General features: G+C 38.4%; 1 protein-coding gene and 1 non-coding gene across 3 annotated transcripts in view; one reads left to right on the top strand and one right to left on the bottom strand.

Moving 5' to 3' along the window:
• BABAM2 (BRISC and BRCA1 A complex member 2) overlaps positions 1–21,358 on the bottom strand; it is a 357,539-nt gene that overhangs the window by 191,652 nt on the left and 144,529 nt on the right. The window lies entirely within an intron of this gene.
• On the top strand, positions 15,234–15,359 carry LOC119050461 (U4atac minor spliceosomal RNA). The gene has a single exon (XR_005082748.2). It is a non-coding gene; the product is annotated as a U4atac minor spliceosomal RNA (small nuclear RNA).

Raw genomic sequence — 21,358 nt, 5'->3', positions numbered from 1 at the left:
TTGGATAGTGCTGGAATAGTCACTGCCAAAATTTAACTCTGTAACATTCCTTGTTCTTTCCCTAATTTTGGTGTGATACATTTTTTCTTCAGATACATGAACACACTTAAACAGGTTTAATATTGTTCACCTGGGACCCACTTCATCTCCTCAGAAATATCATGTGTTGATATCTTTATCCCTTTATGTACCAACTGCAACTTTCATGGGCATTCTGATTCCTGCATTCCCTAGTTTAGGAAAGCAAGGGTAGTTACTTCACTGAGTGGGTAATTATGTATGAGAAAGGAAAATAATTAAGAAGGATAAACACAAGAAGAAATGAAAAAATACGTTTTATGTATGAAATCATTCCATATCACTAAGTTATAAAGCTAAATGATTATACAGGATGGGGCAAAAGTAGGTTTACACTTGTGAGTATGTACAAGTTTATTTTCCAAATGAACAACTGTAACCTACTTTTGCCCCACCCTGTATAACTGAAAATCAATTAAAAAAAAAAACAACAAATGTTAACAAGTTACTTCAGCAAAGTTGCAAAATAAAAACCCATGTGAAACTACTACAAGGCTTTGTACCATGGGCCACAGCTGGAAAATGCACTGAAAAGACCCCATTTACAATGCGGGCTAAAAGCACAGTACGTGGGACGTGGGCACTCATCCAAACAGAACGTCAGAGGCCTATGCGAAGGGGACACCAAGTCTGATGGCAGAACTAGAGAAAGATGAGTACGTGGAGAGACACTACTCGCTCCACGCTGGAAAAACTAAATATAGTAAAGAGGACGACATTCCCTAAATTATTATGTAGATTAAATAAAATACTGATCTTGATATTGGTACATGTGTTTGAAAAGAGAAAAAATACCACCCTCCAAAAAACACTGAAGTTATGATAGTGGTTCAAACAATCAAATTTTAATGTTATGAAAGAAAAAATTATTTTTAAAAGATATGCTATTAGTTAAAAGTACAAAAACTCAAAACATAATTCATAAATAATTATAAAAGATTAGTACATGATAAGCCAGAAGCAATCTTCTCACAGAGGAAAAGAAAGACATTCTGATGGATATTAGAACTAAGGTGAAACAAATTAACTTTTCTGTCTTTATACAAAGTCTGAACTTAAAAAGTAAATTTATAAGGGTAGTATAACAAGAGCAAAATATATGTTAAGGCTCAGGAATGAGAAAAATAATAATATCATCATAGTAGATGAAAAACAATGATATCCAATATTTGTATAACTCTTGGCAGTTAACAGTGTTTTCACATACCTCGTTTGATTCTACTAGAACCCAGGAAAATGGGAAAATAAATAATACTATCCTAACTTTCACAATGAGAAAATAGTTTCAGAAGCTGAGTAAATTGCTCAAGTTTACACTAACAGCAAATGGCAAATCTGGGCCTTAACGCCTGTCCTCTAATTGCAGGTAACAAAAGCAATGTAAGCTGCCATGTGCCCTCCCTCTGGCTGACTATGCATAATTTACACATGAGTATGTCCAGAGGTAAGCCAAAAAAGCTCTCTCTATTTTAAAAAATACAGATTTTATAGAAGTATAATCCCCTTGGAGTATCCCTGAACTAGAAGCATCCCTATTTCAAGTCCAAAATTGACTATTCTGGTAAGTGATACCTACAGGAAAGACAATTAGGATGTGAAAACAACAACTAGAAGAGAAATTACAAGAGGTTAAGTTACTTTTCTCAAAAACCTAAGTTCTTTGTGCAAGATATAAGCACACTGTCATTGGGCCATTTCTTATGATATTTTACTCATGTATTAAGAATTAAGAAGTTATAAGTGTAATTCCTATTAACAAAGACCAGTAAAAATTGTCCCAAGATTATCTGAACACTGGAGACTGGAAAACCCCGCCTTACAATATATGTGGCTCCACCAGTCCATCTCAAACTCCCTTCAAACCCCCAAATCTTTTTATAAAATAATGCTAACTCATTAAATACACACAGACACATACACACAGAAACCAAAAACAAAACAAATACCACAGAGCTAACAATGATAACTACCAGGTAATTTTAAAACAAATGTTAAAGGCACTGAAACTGATTTACTGTGACTAAAGTTTTTAGCAGTTTTTAACTTCACTGCCGTAAGCACAAAATCAGACCAAACCAGCCATTATGTAACAAAGGAAACAGTAAGGCTTCTTCGGATAGAATTTTCAGTCAGAGGAACTGGATTAAAGTCCCAGCTGAGCTACTAACTGCTACAGATTATGAGCTTGGGCCAGTTACTCAGAGTGCATTAAAAATGTTTCCTCTTTTGTAAAATAAGGAAAATAATAAAAATAACTATCTATGCTTTTCTTCATCAGGTTGTTTATTATAAACTCCAAGTGTAATATGGATTTCCTCATCTATTATAATACCTAGAAATCTATCATCTGGGCTCTGGCCCAAAATCTGATTGTGAAGAAAGAATGAAATTAGGCCCTGAAGTTGTATTTTTAAATTGCTTAACAAAATTAGGAAATTTGTTAAATTCACATCAGGGCCTCCTGCATTTAGAATAGCAATTAAAAGATAAAACAGCCAAGACATACTTGTTAAATGGACAAATGAATCTAGTTCACAGTAATCTTCACTTTTCCTAGTGAACTACTTATTATTTCTCTGTAAGTTTGAGCCTCCCAGCCTCACTTCTTTCTTGGCACAGTATCTGAGGTATGGGTCTCATCACAGCCGTCAAAGCCCCTGGCAAACCACGGGCATTCAACGCATGCCTACAATGCCCAGCCAGGTATTTGGGGCTAATAAGAATTTGGAAAAATCAAGGGATGTGAAATGATGTTTTGACCATTTAATAGTCTGTGCCGCTATTCAGTTAAAAAGGAAGGAAGGAAGGAAGGGGGGGGGAGGGAGGGGGGGAGGGAGGGGCTAAATTCATTAATTTTTTAATTTTTTTTATTTTATTGATTATGTCATTACAGTTGTTCTATTCCCCCCTTCATTCCCCTCCACCCTGCACCCCCCACCCCCACCACTCCTCCTTTAGTTTATGACCATGTGTTTCAAGTTCTTTAGATTCTGTATTTCCCATACTATTCTTGCCCTCCCTCCTATCTATTTTCTATCTACCATCTATGCTACTTATTTTCTGTACCTTCTTCCCCCTTCTCCTCCTCCCACTCCCCTGTTGCTAACCCTCCTTGAGATCTTCATTTCTATGTTTCTGCTCCCGATCTAGCTGTCCTTTTAGCTTGCTTTTGTTTTAGGTGTGGTCATTAATAACTGAGTCTGCTGTCCTTTCACTGTTCATCTTTTTTATCTTCTTTTTCTTAGATAAGTCCCTTTAACATTTCATATAATAGGGGCTTGGTGATGATGAACTTCTTGAATTTGATCTTATCTGAGAAGCACTTGATCTGTCCTTCCATTCTAAATGAAAGTTTTGCTGGATAGAGCAATCTTGGTTGTAGGTCTTTGGATTTCATGACTTGGAATACCTCTTTCCAGCCCCTTCTTGCCTGTAAGGTCTCTTTTGAGAAATCTGCTGACAGTCTGATGGGAACTCCTTTGTAGGTGGCTGTCCCCTTATCTCTTGCTGCTTCTAGGATTCTCTCCTTCATTTGAATCTTGGCTAATGTAATGATGATGTGCCTTGGTGTGTTTCTTCTTGGGTCCAACTTCTTTGGGACTCTCTGAGCTTCCTGGATTTCCTGGAAGTCTATTTTCCTTTGCCGGATTGGGGAAGTTCTCCTTTATTATTTGTTCAAATAAGTTTTCCACTGGTGGCTGTTCCTTTCCCCCTTCTGGTACCCCTATAATTCGGATGTTGGAGCGTTTAAAGATGTCCTGGAGGTTCCTAAGTCTCTCCTCATTTTTTTGAATTCTTGTTTCTTCATATTTTCCTGTTTGCCCATTTTTTTCTTCCTTCTGGTTCACTCCCTTGATTTGAGTCGCAGTTTCCTTTTCATCACTGTTGGTTTCCTGTGCAATTCCCTTCATTTCAATTAGTTTAGCCTTCATATGTTCCTCTAATTTGTGACTAAAATCAACCAGTTCTGTGAGCATCCTGATCACCAGTGTTTTGAACTGTGCATCTGAAAGTTTGGCTATTTCTTCATCGCTTAGATTTATGGGCTCTGGGGCTTTGAGATCTTCTTGAGCCATTTTTGGTCTGTTCTCGCCCTTTAAGTATGAGGAGCAGAGCCTTAGGTGTTCACCAGGGCGGGGCCGCCCAGGTTGCTGGTTTGTGATGCTGTATGTGGGGGCAGGGTCAGAGCGGGGAAATGGCGGCTGCCTCTCGCCTCTGGGGCCTCCTCGGTCCCCTCTCACTGCCCTTGCTGGTCTGTCTGCGCAGGAATGCAAGACCACAGTCAACCCGCCGCCCTGCGCCCTCGCTGTGTCTGCCGGTCACTCACTGGGTTGCTCACTGGGTTGCTCACTGGGTCTGCCCGTTGCAACCCCACACCTGGGATCCACATGCCTGAGTCGGTCTGACCAAGTTTTCCTGTGCAACCCCGCTCTGCCAGCTGCTGGCTTTGCCCCTCTTACTGGTCAGGCTGAAGAATTTGTTGTTATCAGACTTCTGAACAGTTCAATTTTCTGTGTTCTGGCTGTGTTTTCTGTTGCTAATATTTTGTTGTCTCTAAACTTGGTTGTGTGAGAAAGCACGGCATCTCCACCTATGCCTCCATCTTGGCCTAAATTCATTAATTTTTTAAAAAATTTAAACAAAAATATTTTATTATTATTATTTTTAATTCTATTATATTTTTTGTGGCGACACTGGTTAACAAGATCAATTTCAAGTGTACAATTTGATAACACATCATCTGTATACTGCACTGGATGTAAAGGGGTCAGATACATGCTGATGAAAGGAGACCTGACTTTAGGTGGTGAACAGAGAATGAATGGATTAATTTTTGATAACCTACCAGGACAGGTGCGGTTTCAGATGTCTGGGATCCAATGACAAATACAAGAAAAAAAGTACAAGAAAGACGCCTTTCCTCTTAGTGTTTAGGATTTGTCACATCAAGGCAGATAAACATATAAACGTGAACACGGCCTGTTAGTCGAAGGTCATAAAGTGGCTGCAGAATCGCATAAGGTGGTACTGAGATTAGTGTGAGTTTAGAGATTATCTTCCCAGGTTGGCCCTGAAGATCCAGAGGGCTACTTGGGAATGAAAACATGTAACGTTTCCTTTACAGCAGTGGTCTCGGTGTTAGCTGCACAACTATCTCCCCCAGAGAGTTTTAAAAACTATAGTTGCCTGGGTCCACTCCACAGGGTTTCTCATTTCATTGGTCTGGGGTGCAACCTAGGCACCAGGAGTTTTTAACGCTCTCAGGTGCAACCAAGGTTGAGCGCCACTAGCACACAGCAGCTCAGAATTCCCTAGGAATTACACCACCCGGGAAAACCACAAACTTCTCACCTGGGAGAAGAGAGTAAGTGCAGGAAGCCCCACTGCAGGAGTCCAATGGTGAGCATTAAGGCAGCCACTGGAGCCCTGTCATAAAGAACTACTGCAGCCATTACCTTATACACCCGATGGGCAAGTTTCAGTGGAATGCTAGTCTTTTATTATCCTAAACACCTAGATGAGAATCAGAAAAAAAAAAAAAGCTGAAACAAGAATATTTTAATTACTAGTGAATAATTATAGGTGTGTATTACCATTTTTTCTGAGAACTCTAACATTTTTATTTGCAATGTTATAGAAAAATCAGAAAATACAAAGAGAAGCAAAACATCATCCACAATACTTGACTTAAATGTATGTGAATCACACTTTTTGCCTGTGTGTGGGTGTCTACTGTACATTATTTTTTTGTAACAAGGTATTTTCCAGTTAACAATCTTTTGTGATGGAGACTTCCAGTTAAGATGAGAGATTAAACTGCAGAAGGCAATACTGCTGAGAAGTAAATTCCCATTTGCTTCCTCAAGTTGAGAGATACCTAAAGGGCAGGATAGAGGTACTAGGATCTGTAGAAGTTGAGGTCAGAGGCAGGGCTGAAAAGAGTGGTACTGATTCAAAGTCTGTAGAAGCTTGTAAAAGTGTAAGGACCCTCCTATGATTTCAGGCCCCAAGAAACTTCATATTCTCAATAGCCTCAGCTTCCAGCAATTCATCAAAATTCTAGTTTAATTTTCCTACAAGCATCCAGCAACTTCTGTCTCAGGTAAGCAAATGCTTATGTGCTGGTCTCAATGAAGGCCCCTGTCTCCTTCCAGATTCTGAGACGGCTCTTTGTTCTGTGACCTTGGTTCTTTGATGGGCTCATGAAAATCTGCCTGCCCAGCGTTTTCCTTGGGGTAAGGATAGGACTTACGTTGTCATTCCAACTCTTTATATGATGAAGCTGAAGCCAAAAATTCACTCCTAGAATTTTAGCAGCCAGGCTTATATGATCTAGCACCCCACCTTCATCCCCAGGCAAGAGACTGAAAATTTATTTTCTAGAGAAAAGACCAACTAATACTGGCATTTGAGGATCTCCCAATGAAAAAGCTCACTGCCTGATCTTCCCATAGCTAAGCCTTCAATTAATGAGCACCCCCCCCACACACACGTTACCTGCCCCCCAAACACACACAAACATACTTCTATTCAGCGTTTTAGTATTCTCTTAAATATAAAAGAACTACCAGGCTTTTGAGGAAAGTCTCCAATACAAAAAAAAAAGAAACTCAAGAGAAAGCAGTATAAATAAGATAAAAACCCCAAAATATCCTAAAATATGATAACAAAAGTTAGAATTCAATGGAAAAATTAAAGATAAGCTCAATGAAATCTCCATAAAAGTGAACTCAAAAAAGCAAAGAGAACCAGGGGATACATGAAAAAATAAAAAGAAAGAGGAAATCCGAAAGTCCAACATCCAACAAATGGGTTCTAGAGAAAAAGATCAAAGAAAATGGAATGGAAAAAATGTTCAGGCCTGGCTGGTGTGATTCAGTGGACAGAGTGCCAGCCTATGGACTGAAAGGTCACTGGTTCGATTCTCAGTCAGGGCACACGCCTGGTTGCAGGCCAGGTCCCCATTTGGAAGCAAGGGAGAAGCAAAGGATCAGGATGTTTCTCATTCTCCCTCCCCCCCTCCCCCTCTAAATGAACAAACAAATAAGTAAAATCTTTAAAAAAGAAAGAAAAACTCTTCAAGTGAAAAATATAATTTCCAAGAACTAAAAGACAGGAGCCTCAGTGCCGGAAGGGTCCAACAGTCACCTTCTGTTTATCCACACAAGAAGGAAAACATGAGCAGGCAGATGAACCATAATGACGTATCTTTAACACTGTAGGGGTTTTTTCCCCTTAAACAGCAGGGTTGCTTCCCTGCTAATTAAAATTTACTTAAACTGATATTAAAATTAATTTTGCATTCTTGAAACAAAAATACATCAAGAGGCTTCTAAAGCATGGTGGCAAGGCAGAAGAAAACCAAGTCAAGGAAAATGTTTCTTTTTTCCTAGTTTAGAAGGCAGGTGATTAAAAGTTGACTTAATATGAAGCCATTCAGGAAACTATGTCAGAATCAAAGAATCATCATTTATTGGAAATTCATAGGAGCATTTTTGTGCTTATCAAAAGAACTCTTCTGAAATTATTAATCTTAAGAGGGGAAAAAGTACACCTTAAGTTCTTACATTGCTATTTTATAGGTTAGAGAAGTTTTAGAGTAGTTAGTTAACAATCATAGGACTAGAAAAATAGACAAGGCCCTTGAAAACATACCTCACCATTCTCCTTCCTTCAAGCAAAACACAAAACAAAACAATAAAAAAACCCTCAATCAGTTATATAGTTTACCAACTATCTGCCATGGTAAACTTAAAAAATATATATTTTAACCCTGAATCAGATGTCCATACACATTAAGCAAGTATTTATAGATAAACTTGTCCACCTGAAAACTGAAAACTGTTAAGCTCCCCCAAGACAGCAGTATATTTACTTTAGAATCTAAATTAACTCATTGCGGTTAATAAATAATAAAGCAAAATTAATTTAACTAGAGAGAAAATACACTTTGAACTCAAAAGGGTATTCAAGTCTATCCCTTACTTGCTCATGGGCCATGCCAATGTGTCGGTAAATGGGGTCATCTACAAACCAGCCTGTTCTCAGAGATGAGCTTTACAGAGCGGCATTCAAAATTCTTTCTTCTATTTGTCTAAGCTCAAAATCGTATTCTTCTACACTTGGACATATCCTATCAACAATTTACAGATGGACAAGCTCATTTAAAAACTGGCTAATTAAAATATATTGATCATAAAATATGTACTGTTAGTTTTTTACCTTAACACATCCTAAAGCTAATCTTAGTTGAAAATATATACGTACTTCTCCTTGCATAGCATAAGACAAGAATATAATTCAATGAAACCTTTACAAAATGTCAGATTAGTTATGTTTTTTCAGTGCAGATGGATTTAAGGAAATCATCTCTGAAAACAGTATTTCACTTAAAGTAAAATAAAGACATAATCTGATAAGTTAATGTGTAGGAGATGCCAACATATTAAAACTGCTGTATATTGTCAATGCTCTGATATGAATTTTTAATGTAAACACAAATAGTTTGTGATGACCTTGAGGCAATGTCCTGAACACACTAAGGTTCTCTTGTGGGCAGCCCAACAGGAAGGATCCGAAAAGGCACACAAAAAGTAAATTTCCAGTTACTGGGGCTAAAAATGCAGAATTTCAGGAGAATCATTAATATATGGCTCAAGTAACAAGTTAAATATGTGTTCACTTACCTAACACTTATTCAGTACATGCAGTGTGTAAGTTTTCAACTACATCTGTAACTCTGAAGAAAAGCTGGTATGAAGTTAATCGTACCAGAAAAGTTTACCTCTCCCTCGACACAGGTCAGCATGACATTTCCCTAAAATGACGTCTTTATGAGGTTTTGAAATTCAGTGCCATAAAAGTCAGATGCATAAATCACTTCTAAAGAATACATTTATAATGTACCATTCACTGAGCAATGACTTCATGTTGTGGTGGACTTAAAAGATTTACTGTTACTTGAGTAAAACATTAAAAGAGACAAAATATCTCTTTGCCCAATAAAGCTTAATATGCACCTTAAAACCATTTATATTTATGCACTTGTTAACACAATGCAAGTAATGTTTTATTCATCCCGAACTGGAATTTGGTAGTTAAAACATTCCCTATGTTATGTGACTGCAAATGACATATAAAAGCAATATTCGAGTTAGGAAATGCTCCTACATGGAGAGGTTGGAAAGCATTCTTTCTTGTAAAAATGCACTGATGCTTTCCTTTTATTGTTTCTAGTGCTATTATGCCCCATTTGTTAACAGCAACCTTTTTATATTTGTAAATAAAAGTGAAGACGAAAACTTCACTTGCCTCTAGTGCTACACTAAGTAAAAATGGCACTGGGCCTGCCTGAATACAGTCTGCTTTTTAAAATAAATTACATAGGACTGGGAAAGTGCCAAAATGCAGACACTCAAGGTCCCCTTAGGTTTCTCTCTCGGTCGGAGTTTCCTAACAGACTATGAGCTGGGAGAAGGACTCTTAGGCTGGGTTTTCACAGACCATGAGCCACGGTCCCTCCACTACCGCCCCAGACCTGTGAGAGTCCACAAGCTGTCTGTCTGGGCTCCTCCAGTAAGTCGAACTTCTCTGATTAATTCTCTCCAGCCACAGATGAAAATGCCGACAGCACACATACAAGGTACCAACACTAGGTCTTTGGGAAGCTCCCTGAAGTGAAGACACCCAAAGGCACCTGCAGGATAGAAATCTTCCCTTCCATGTACCCTCACGACCTGTAGCTCTACAAAGGGAAGAAACTGCCTGAACTATATAGATCCCACCCAAGTTCTACTTTTAAACAGAATTCAACCAAAACACTGGTGGGCAATTCCATCCATACACTTCTACAATGGTTTACATTTACATTTTCCTCTAGAGAAATGCCCCTTCTCCTCCATCTCTCAGCCAGGTGAGGCCAGCTCTCAGGCTATTCCAGCCCAGGTCCCAGCTCACATCCCTGGGATGGCCCTGGACACCACCTCATCAAATGACACCTCTCCCTCCCAAGCCCAGCTCTGCTTTCCCTCTCAACATACCCTACAGAGGCCTCTCCGGGGCCACTATTCTAGGTGATTTGGTCGTTCCTACTACTTTTCTGCCTTTAGACCCTCTCTAAGTCTTTAGCACAAATGTAAAGATTCTGTATAGGTGGCTGCTGTGTCTCTGTCACTCATGTATAATAACAGCTATCACAGCCTTGAAGTCAGAATGAAAAGACAGCCATCCGACCCAACAAGCAGCAACTTGCTCCACCCTGCACCCAAGAAAGGGCAGGGTACCTTTAAGGTAACCAATGTCTTAGTTAGAAGCAAGTACATAATAATAAAGTAGGTTTGTCTCCCTCATTATCAGTTCAGAGAAAGGAAGGGTAGAGTGTGTGTTTATTCTCTTTCTTTTTAATTTTCTTTACTACCTGCCCAACACAGGGCACTGTACCCAATAAGTACCAATCCCTGAATGACGAATATATACATACAAGTAAAGAAACTTCATCTGTTTCAAAGATAGCCACCTTCTTAAGCTGGGACACAGGTAACAGGTACCTGGTTACTTAAAGGCCCAGACCTCAGAGACACAATAACAAAACTTAAGTCTTTTACAAAAAAAGGAGTATAACATGTTGTTCATCAATCTCCCAGACACAATAAAAGTACATGCACAACAGCAAAAGACATTAATAATCTCAAGAAAATAAGAGGGAAGGTCACGTCCCAGGAAGAGGGAGGAAGAGAGGGCTGGTTATGACAGGACAGATGCACAGGGAGAATGGAAAGTATTTATTAGTCACTGAAGAAATATACTAGAGAATTGATAAGAAATTACTATCACACCACAGTAAAAGCCCAAAATGAAATTAGAATCACAATTTATAGTGGGCCGAATCAGTATGGTTCTGGAAATTCCTACCAAAATGTTCTACCATAAGACTGCAAAAAGGGGAAGCACATAGTGACTCCTGCAGTAAACGGAGCATGTGGTTAGGAAGGCCATGAAGGGGAAGGGGGACTGAAGGAGCAGGTCTTTGGGACAGGACTGGACCGGGAATCAGTAGTCTCTAAGGGAGAAGCATTCAAGGCAAAGATCTACCTGCACAGATCAGAGTGGAAGAGGCAGCAGTTCAGGACTTTGCAAATAGAGAGCTGTAAGATCTTAGAAGGAGAGCAGTGATGATAAAGTACAAGGCAAAGCAAAAAGGAGAGGTGGGGAGGAAGGATGGAGGTAAAAAGAATCTAGCAGGTTGAAGAATAATGAACAGATCGTCACCTCACATGCCACAACTGGTAAGGAGGACAGCAGAAGATGGAGAAAAGACATGACCCAGGTTCTGAGGTCGTCCAGCAAAGTGGGAATGTATTCTATGGTGGACAGTGTAGATGGACAGAGATTATGTGCAAATACTTCCCCAAATGAATCAGAAGAAGTGGGAAAGGTGAGGCCTCCATAAAGGGAAAAACCAATTTTCACTTAGGACAAGAGGGGAAGCTACATAAAGGAACAGAGAAATGACTTAAGAATGAGGGGTATGTCTCCCAATGAACCTTTGTATTACTGTGACACTTACTGGCTTAATCAAGCTTCAAGTCTATTAGTGAAATATTCTGAAAGCCTTTGAGCTGAAGTACCACAAAAATAACAACTACCAAATACTTCAACTCTTGCTTTCTAAGAACTTAAGTGCTAGGCACTGTATGAAGTGGTACATGCATTATTTCATGTTGTCCATACAACTAGAGTATCAGAGAGGTATTACACTAATTTTAGAGAAGAAGATACAAAGGCATGAATAAGTTTAATAACTTGCCCAAGTCAGAGTTGATGACAAAGCTGGAAATGGAACAAGGGATGACTTGCTAGCCCTTGCTGTTCTTAACCACTAACAGAATTCAGATGGCATAAATATTCCCTCCTTCCATATTTCTCTTCTTCCTTCTTTTATCTTTAAAGCATTTCTTTTAAAGCTATGCAATACCAATTCCAACCACATCAGAGAACCCACACCGCACACTTATTTGCATTGTACTGAGAATGCACTGGAGTATCTTCCCAGGAATACAATGCTTTTAACCTAAAACTCAAAAATGCATTATGCTCAGGAGCAACTGCTCTTCACTTTCAAAGTACTGATATAATAGTAAATGGCTTGCGGTTTCTCCCCCTATAGCAACATGTCATGCTCACATCACCCCAAATCTTGTGCAGTTCTTATTGTTTTTATCTCAATATTTATTTCCTCTCCTCCAAAGAAAATAAACAGCTCCAGGCTGTCTTCACCTTGTTACTATTCACTCATGACTAAAAAGCACAAAACACAGCCCTGGCCAGGCAGCTCTGTTGGCCGAAGCGTCCTCCTGATGCACCAAGGTTGCCGGCTCAGTCCCCAGTCAGGACACACTCGAGAATCAACCCATGAATGCATACATAAGTGGAACAACAAATTGATATTTCTCTCTTTCTCTCTCTGTCTCTCTCTCAAATCAATAAATATAAAAAATAAAAATGAAAATAAAAAGCACAAAACATAACATGTTGTTACCTTAATTCTTACATATATCAGAACTGGTTTAAAAATAAACCACATGTAAAAATGTCTTTAGAGGAGCACTTGATAAAACATATGCCTGTGCCTTTCTGATAACTGCATCCCAGAGAATGAGGCAGGTGGGTTCACTGAAACTAAAGAAACCACAGGTCTCTTCTAATTTGGCTTAAAAACAGATTTATGGTCATTTCAACACTTGATCTTGGCCAAAAGGCTGAGAAGTGATTCCTGGTCATTTCTTTTCAGCAACTTAAATTCTTTTAGTAATGAAATCAGGGAAATGGTAGAAAATGAAGTATGAGTAGCATAGCATTAAAAATGTGCGAGGAGACCCAATGTAAATTAGGCTGGTCAAAAATGTGGGCTCTTAAAGATGCATTGAAGAATAATAACCACTTGCAGTGGTTCTCAAATCCATAGCTCAGGTGCATCAATCTTAGTAATGATGGTCTAAAATGTTCAAGTTACTATTGGAAACACTAAAAGCAACCATTTCCATTCTGAGTGATTTACCCCACAGAAAACATCTTAACACAATGGGCATTCCTCTGGTCTTAGCCACAGACTGGCAATTAGGGAAGCGTGGCTCTCGCCTGTCTGCACCAGTTATCTGCACCCCAGCCTTTCACAAGTTCCTCTTCTAGAAGAGAGGAAGCTACTACTTGTCCTGCCCATCTTCGAGGGCTGAGAAGAAGCAGAGAAAGGCACCTCCCCCAGGGTGCAGGGCTGTGCAGACACAGCCTGGAAGCAGGGGCTTCCTGACCAGACCCGAGTCTGTGTGCCTGCGCTCGTTTCCCTGCCTTCCTCTCCCACTGCTGTAGAAGATTGTTTTGTAGGCTCATTATTGCTTCACACACTGCTAGGAAGGAAATATTTCTATGCAATAAAAATTCTTTTGGTGTTTTTTACTCCCTTCTCATCCATGCAAAACAGGAAAGCAGACACATTGCCTTGTATGGTTATAAAAGATCCAGACTATGGTTCTTAATGTTCTTAGACAACTGCACTCACAGCATTACCACACTTTCCTTAAACTTAACACTGTGTAAAGAGGAAAAGATGCCTCACATACTCCAAGTTTAATGTATATCTCCAGAGAAGGCATATCCTAATAGATACTATATTTACTAAATTAGGTCACAGTTAATCAGAGAGTTCAATGATGTAAAAAAATGATATGCTTGTAGAGGATTACTTAAAGTAAGAACGCCAAGGAAATTTTACATGGTTTTAAAAGCAATTTATTTCTATTTGAGACATGCTCCAAACAATGTGTTCTGAGGGCACTACACCACATTGGGGACAATGTGTTCTGTGGAGCACTGAGAACTTGGGGCATGGACTTCTCTCACCACATGACTGTCTTGTTCACTATTCTTCAACAACCATCACCATAAAGGCTGTGGGGAAAACTGGACAGGCAGAAAAATGAAAGTGGGCCCTCTCTAATATCACATATGAAAATTAACTCAAAGTGGGTAAAAGATATAAGACCTAAAACAACGGAACAAAAACGTCACAACATTGGCTTTGGCAATGATTTTTTAGATATGATACCGAAGGCAAAGTTAACAAAAGAAAAAATAAAGTAGGCTTCATAAAAATTTTTTAATTTTGTGCATCAAAAGGTATTATTGACTGAGTAAGAAGGCACTCACAGAATGGAAGAAAGCATTTACAAATCATACATCTAATAATGTCCAGAATATATAGAGAACTCCTAAAACTCGACAACAACAAAAGTCAAAAATCCAATTCAAAAAATGGGCAAAGGATTTAATAGGCATTCTCTAAAGAGGATATATGAATGGCCAATAAGCACATGAAAAGATCACTCAACATCACTAATCACTAGGAAAATGCAAATCAAAACAATGAGATAGCACATCGTGCCTATTCAGATGGCTACTATCAAAAAAAATCACAAAACAGTGTATAGTGGCAAGGATGTGGAGAAGTTACAACACTTGTGCACTATTGGTGGGAATATGAAATGGTAAAGCTACTGTGAAGACAATATAACAGTTTCTTACAAAACTAAGCATAGATACCATATGATCCAGCTTCTGGATATGTACCCAAAAGAATTAAAGGCAAGGTCTTGAAGAGGTATTTGTACACCTACGTTCATAGCAGCATTATTCACAACAGCTGAAACACAGATGCAACCCAAGTGTCCACTGACAGATGAATGGATATACAAAACATGTTACATATATACAACAGAATATTATTTAGCCTTTAAAAAGGAAATTCTGCAATATGCTACAACATGGGTTAACCTTGAAGACATTTCTAAGTGAAATAATCTAGTCACAAAAGAAGATAAACAGTGAATGATTCCACTTACATGAGGTACCTTACAGTAGCTAAAATTATAGAGACAGAAAATATGGTGTTCATTTCCACGGGCCGGAAAGAAGGGAGAGTGGAAAGTTGTTGTTTAATGGTATAAAGTTTCTGCTTTACCAGGTGAAGGTGGGTAGTGGTGACAGCTGTGCAACACAACAATGTGAAGGTATTTAAGCCTGAATTGTATATGTAAAAATAGCCAAAGTGGCAAATTTTATATTATGTGTATTTTACCACAAATATTTTTAAAAGCTATCAAACCATCCTTTTCTTGGGATTGTGCCGCTGTCCAATGGGCACGCAGTGAGGGCAGTACTGCTAACCCCTAACCAACACACTCGCACCGACTGGAGCTCTGCTTTACCTTGGTGCAATGTTTGGGAAAAAAAAAAAGTCATCACCTGGTGGACAGCTCATCTTTAAAGCCGTACCATCTCTCCCACATTTTCTGGAGATTTCTTTCCCCCTTAAGTTGACCCAGGTGGTCTGTGAATTCTTCTGCCCCATCCAAGTAAATCTGCCCAGTAGACAAATCTATGTTATTGGGACCAAACCCACCTTGTGTTCTTCAGTATTCTAACACTGCTTTTATTTAAGGGTACACAAGTCGTTAATAATTATTTTTAAACACTGTACAGTATCGTTATTTTTAAATGAGTGTCACAGAATTTTAAGGCTGAATCTCAGAGATTATCTAGTCTAATTCTGGAATTAGAGATAAGAACGCTGAAACTCAAAGAGGTTTCTTAACTCCCCAGAGTCATACAATCAATTAAAGACAAATATGATAAAGGGCACACAAAGTTAACTACTTTAAAAAATCTAATTTAAAAATGGGAATGTAGAAAAAGTTATTCATTTTATTGAACTGGCTTAAGAATTTCTTAAATAATGAGCTTCTGTAGTTTCTTTTTAAGAATTTATTATGCAAATAAATGTACAGTAAAAAATATAGAAATTGATCTACAGCATAAAGTTAAGTATGAGCCTAGATTCATGATTGATTTTTAGGTAACATAATAATGTTTTTATGCTTGTAAAATATTTTTAAAATTTGCAAAACAATATAAATTAACTTTTACTGTTTATGCCACCATCAATAAAACATTAGGATAATTCTGTCTTCTTCAAACAGGGTTCACTTGAGATAAAAGACTGAACAGTTTACTTTCTAATGTCTATAACAGTTTCAACCAATAAAATGAAATCAACCCACCCTTAGTTCATATTAAAGGTAGTTCTCACATTTACAGAGAATTACATTCCTCGGTAAGAACAGTAAATCCAAACAATGTAATTAAACTCTGAATTTCCCATGAAAAGAATTATGAAGGAAAGATACCCGACCAAGAAACTGGCTCTCAAAAAATATTTTTAAAGAATTTATTTATTTATTTCTAGAGAGAGGGGAAGGGAGGGAGAAAGGGAAGGAGAGAAACATCAATGTGTGGTTGCCTCTAGAGCACCCCCTGCTGAGGACCTGGTCCACTACCCCAGCATGTGTCCTGACTGAGAATCAAACCGGCAACCCTTTTAGTTCGAAGGCTGGCACTCAATCCACTGAGCTACACCAGCCAGGGCATCAAAGTTTTTATTTGAAAATATATACAATGGTCCTACTCTACCAGCAACAAAATAATGTACTTATTTATTTACTATGTAGAATAAAATTTACATAAATCATACTACAATTCTATAATTAATAATGAAACTTTTCTTTAGTAAGCTACATTTTCTAATTGAGGGAGCAAAAAGCTTTTATTTTACTTCTTTCCAATTCCTGCTTCACTTGTACTACAAGAAGAAGAAAATAAAGAAACACTGTAGTCATAAATTCTAAAGATATGTGCAAGATTCTTTTTCTTAAATGACATTGATATATATTCAGACACTGATATAATTCATACCAATCTAACCACCATGTGGATAAAAAAACATTAAATACAAAACAAGTGTTGGTATATTCCCTACCCCTTTCCCCCAACTTACCACCCAATTACCCACCATACTAAAATTTCTGTTTTGGGAGTACTTTGGGACACTTAATTACACAAAATTGTTTACATTGCCGCGTTTTTCCCCTCTGCAAATTTCTCTATATTAAACTTAGAAAGTAAGTTGCTAAAGAAGTTGGTATCAATAATCCCCAATTTATTGGAAAGTATATGTTAATTTGTATGCTAGAATTGGCACAAAAAAAGATGAAAAATGGGTCATGCTGTGAATATAATAACTTTAAGATCTAAGTGGGAAACCACCTGTTTAATGAATAATTTCAGATGAACGAACGGGTGAACGGATGAACGAATGAATGACAAGCATGTTGGCCACCACACTTTTAACAGTTTTCCTCTTAATCAGTTGACCATGCTCTCTCCTGGAACATCTGTCTCTCTTGGCTCCTGCGGTGCTACTCTCTCCTGGTTTTCCTACTGTTTCAACAACCACCCTTGTCAGTCCTCTTCAGTGACAGCTTTTCTTCTAAACAACCTCTAAATATCCCTCAGAACTTGGGGCTCTTCTCTCTCTACATTCTCCCCAGGTGACCTCCAGCATTCCAATGGGTGTAAGTAATGTCTTCATGTCAAGCACTTCCTAGTTCATATTTCTACTTCAACCTCCCTTGTAAACTCTAGCCTTACATATCCTACTTACTGGACATCTCCACTTAGATGCCTAGTAGGCAGCTCCAAGTTAACATGTCCAGACTGGAATTCTTGATCAAGGCCTCAACTTGCTCACCGCACCCCAAACTTGTATGGTGCTCTAGTCCCTACCCTCTCCATCTAGGCAAACAGCACCTGCACCTACTCAAGCCAGAAACCTAGTGGTCATTCTTGATGCCTCTCTGTAGTACGTGATTTTTATGACATGATGAATTTCATGAAAATTACAGTTAACACTGTCCTACCTTCCCAAGACATCAGCACCCTAGAGAACAAAAGAAAGGGAGTCTGATAACATGATATGGCCCCTTTGGTGCATTTCCTGAGCACCTATCTTCTTTGGGGTGAAGTTGAGGGAGCAGGAGAGGTTAGGAAAGGAACTGAAGCAACAGGTCAAACAGGTATTGCTAGACATTCCGGGTGTTCACAACAACTTGTGCTGAAGAACATTTGTTTCAAGACCAAAGACAATGTCCTTAATGAAAAATTTAATCATTACCTGAAAAAAAAACCACTTACTTAGGTTTAAATTACCTCAAAAAGAACTCTTTATTTAGAATATAAGTTCTAGAATCTTACGTGAAATTTTTTGTAAGATAAATAGTTCTTCTATACGCTACCTCTTCTGAAGTCCGCAATCAAGGGTAATTATAGAATAAAAGCCCAAAGTTACTACAATTTTAACAGCATCTCATACACCCTATAAAAACATTTTAAATTCATTAAACATGTAAAAAAATGAGAAATAGTCCTCTCTTAAAACTAGTCCCTAAAGAGGAAACACTTCATTTACATAAGCTGTAAGAAGAAGATGCTCAATACAGTAAGTTGTGCTTTGTTGTTACAAACATTTGTGTAATTTTATAACTAACCTCTCTCTCCATCCCCATTAATTATATTTAACTCTATTGTCAGTAGGCAGGCAAAGCTCTGGGTAATTTTAATGCTGTGTCCAAAACCTAAATCCTGAAAGGTTCGCTCAGTCTCTTAAAATGAAAGACCACAGCATCTGAGAGAATATTTACATGTTCTCTACATCATTTACTCCCACAGTTAATTTCCAAGTAATAGAAGAACATGCTGATTTGATAAACACTACTGATCACCTACATTAGGTACTGATAATGCAAAGACAACACACTTAATCTGTCTTTGAAGAACTCATGGTACAAAAATACCTTCCCACCAAGTAAGAAAAAGTTAGGGTGATAGATTTATTAAAAATGTTAACTGGTCATCTAAAATTTAAACAATCTCAAATTTCACGTTAAAGTACTGAAATGAGTTATTCTCCCAAACGTTTTTAACCTAAAATCTTACAAACACAGGGATAAAATTTTCTGCCTCAAAAAATTAATTAAATCTGATAATCTACAATATATAATTCGTACAATATAAAATCCATAATGTATACAATGAATGAGAAAAATACATGACACAAGACTCTTATTAAAATAAAGTGAAAATGTCGATTGTATTGCATTCAAAGTGTTTCTTTCATTTGTGACTCCATGAACCATTCATAAATCCTTTGTATCTCTACAGATTTCACTCAAACTCTGCATCTGACAGTTTGAAATTACTTGATGTAAAAATAATATTTTTTAAATAAAGACAAAAAATAACGATTCTACTGTGGTTATAGGAAACATAAGTACTAAAGAACACTCAATCTGAGTGGGCCGTCTGCTTCAAATACTCCCGAAGTGCACGCAGCAAATGCTGCTTGTACCGCATTTGAAAAATCAGTTACAAACTGCAGACCATGAAGACTTGTATGAAAAACAGCAGGCGATGGACCCTAAAAGGACACCTGTGCTCATGCACGCACACAGTCTTTGTTTAGTAGTTATAATCTGAAATGGTAGTAAGACTTCGTAATGCTCTTTCAAATTTAAACTTACTCTCCTCCTTCCTTTCTTAAGTACAAATTTTCCTTGCCTAGAAGGAAATGGGAAGCTGCTGTTAACTCCAGGGGTGGGCCCCTTGCTGTACCACTCTGTCACTAACTTGTTAGGAGCCTAAAGGTCAAGATAATCTGCATTTAAAAAAAGAAAGGGAGGGAGGGCGGGGAGGAAGGAGGAAGAGCAACCCTCTCAGCTTTTAAACATAGGTGTGGCCCAATCTAGACAATTTTGTGTCCCAGCATAATCTTCCAGATTCAAAAAGTTTCCATTGTGATCCAGAAAAAAAGCTTGCTTGTTAAAACTTGTATTAGCTTTAGCGGGTATACTTTGTATTAAAATAGGAGCAGGCAAAAGCAACAGCTGGCTTCTTAAGTTCCTACGACAGTACAGAAAATCTTCAGGGTTCAATGCAGATGTAGTCCCAAGGGGTCCATGAACTGGAAAAATCTGTGACTACCTAAGACCTGTCCTGGGGAAATCCTTCAAAAACTGCCTTCCTTTTTCCTGGTCTGTATCAAATCTCCCACCCCTACCCCCAAAGTCTTGGCAGAAGCATGGTCTCAAATACCTATTTAGTTAAATGTACACTAGAAGTATAAACTTTACTATTCTCAAGGAAAAGTTATATTCCAAGCAAGTTCTTGAAAATGGAGAGTCTCTGGGTGATGAACGAGTGGGTACCTTCCAATGGTCTCTGTCTGGGTGACCATTCCCTCAACTAAGCGCTCCACACCTTCCCTTCCCTTAGCCCTGCTCAGGCCACAGAGGGCAGGAAATACGAAAGACAATGCACAAGTCCACAGACAGGAAAATCAGGTAAACCTGCTGGTTTACCAAGAGGATAATGGCACCGTTCCTTTGGAAGAGTTAGGGAAATAAAAATTCTGTTTCACTAATCAATACATACACAATTCGACAAAAGGCTACATTTGCATTTTGCTCTGTAAGCATTGGTCCTAGCTCCTTCTCTCAGAATCAAAGCACTCTATCTGCTGAACGTAAATATCATGGCATCCGAATACGAGAAGTAAGATTAGAAAGAATCCATGGTCCTAAGAGATGTTAGTCTGAACAACAACAAATTCTGAATTTGAGTTTTTCCATAAACAAACAAAGAAAAAGCGATTTCAAACCACAGTGGACTCCCAAGTTTTCTTTAAGTCAGTGCAAGGAAGAATCTGAAGGTCAAGTGGGCTTGACCATTTGGGAATATGACCCTAATGGAAGGACAGCATTCCACCTACTTCTAGCACTTCCCAAAGTGAGTAACAGGCTATTCATTAGAAAATGCGTTTGCAATAGTAAATCTTAGGTAGGAACTGGGCTAAAGTAGGGGCTATAGTCCTAGAAAGTAAATCAGGATCAAAAATGGACTTTGTTGTCATGGCTTCTATCACAAAAGCAAAACTGGCAAAGAATGTTTCTCATTTCCTTTCATACCACTGCAAGTAGATTTGAAAAGTAAAACGGACAAAATGCAATCTGCTCTCCATAACAGTCAAGACCTGGTCTCTACCAGCTTCACCAGTTTCAACACCAATGGAAATATCATATATGCAATTGAGGTGAAATAAATTCCAAGATTATGCTCTTTGAATTCATTTGTCATTTGGCAGGAAGGGAGGTATTAAACTCTTAAGTGAACTTATGGCCAGATAAATAAGCAACAAAAGGCCACCACTGCCAGACTAAAACACAGGTCCTCAGATCCACTGCCAAAGACAAAAGGAGGGTGACAGACACTGGCTGCCAGCCTTGCACAGAGAAGGCAGAGACAGAGCACAGCAAGACAACAGCACCAAGCTTAAAGA

The sequence above is a fragment of the Artibeus jamaicensis genome, unplaced genomic scaffold (genome assembly GCF_021234435.1).
Source record: "Artibeus jamaicensis isolate MK-2021 breed Jamaican fruit bat unplaced genomic scaffold, CSHL_Jam_final contig_465, whole genome shotgun sequence".
NCBI lineage: Eukaryota > Metazoa > Chordata > Mammalia > Chiroptera > Phyllostomidae > Artibeus > Artibeus jamaicensis.
Note: the sequence above shows the minus strand (reverse complement) of the source record. Positions and strands in the feature narration are given on the sequence as shown.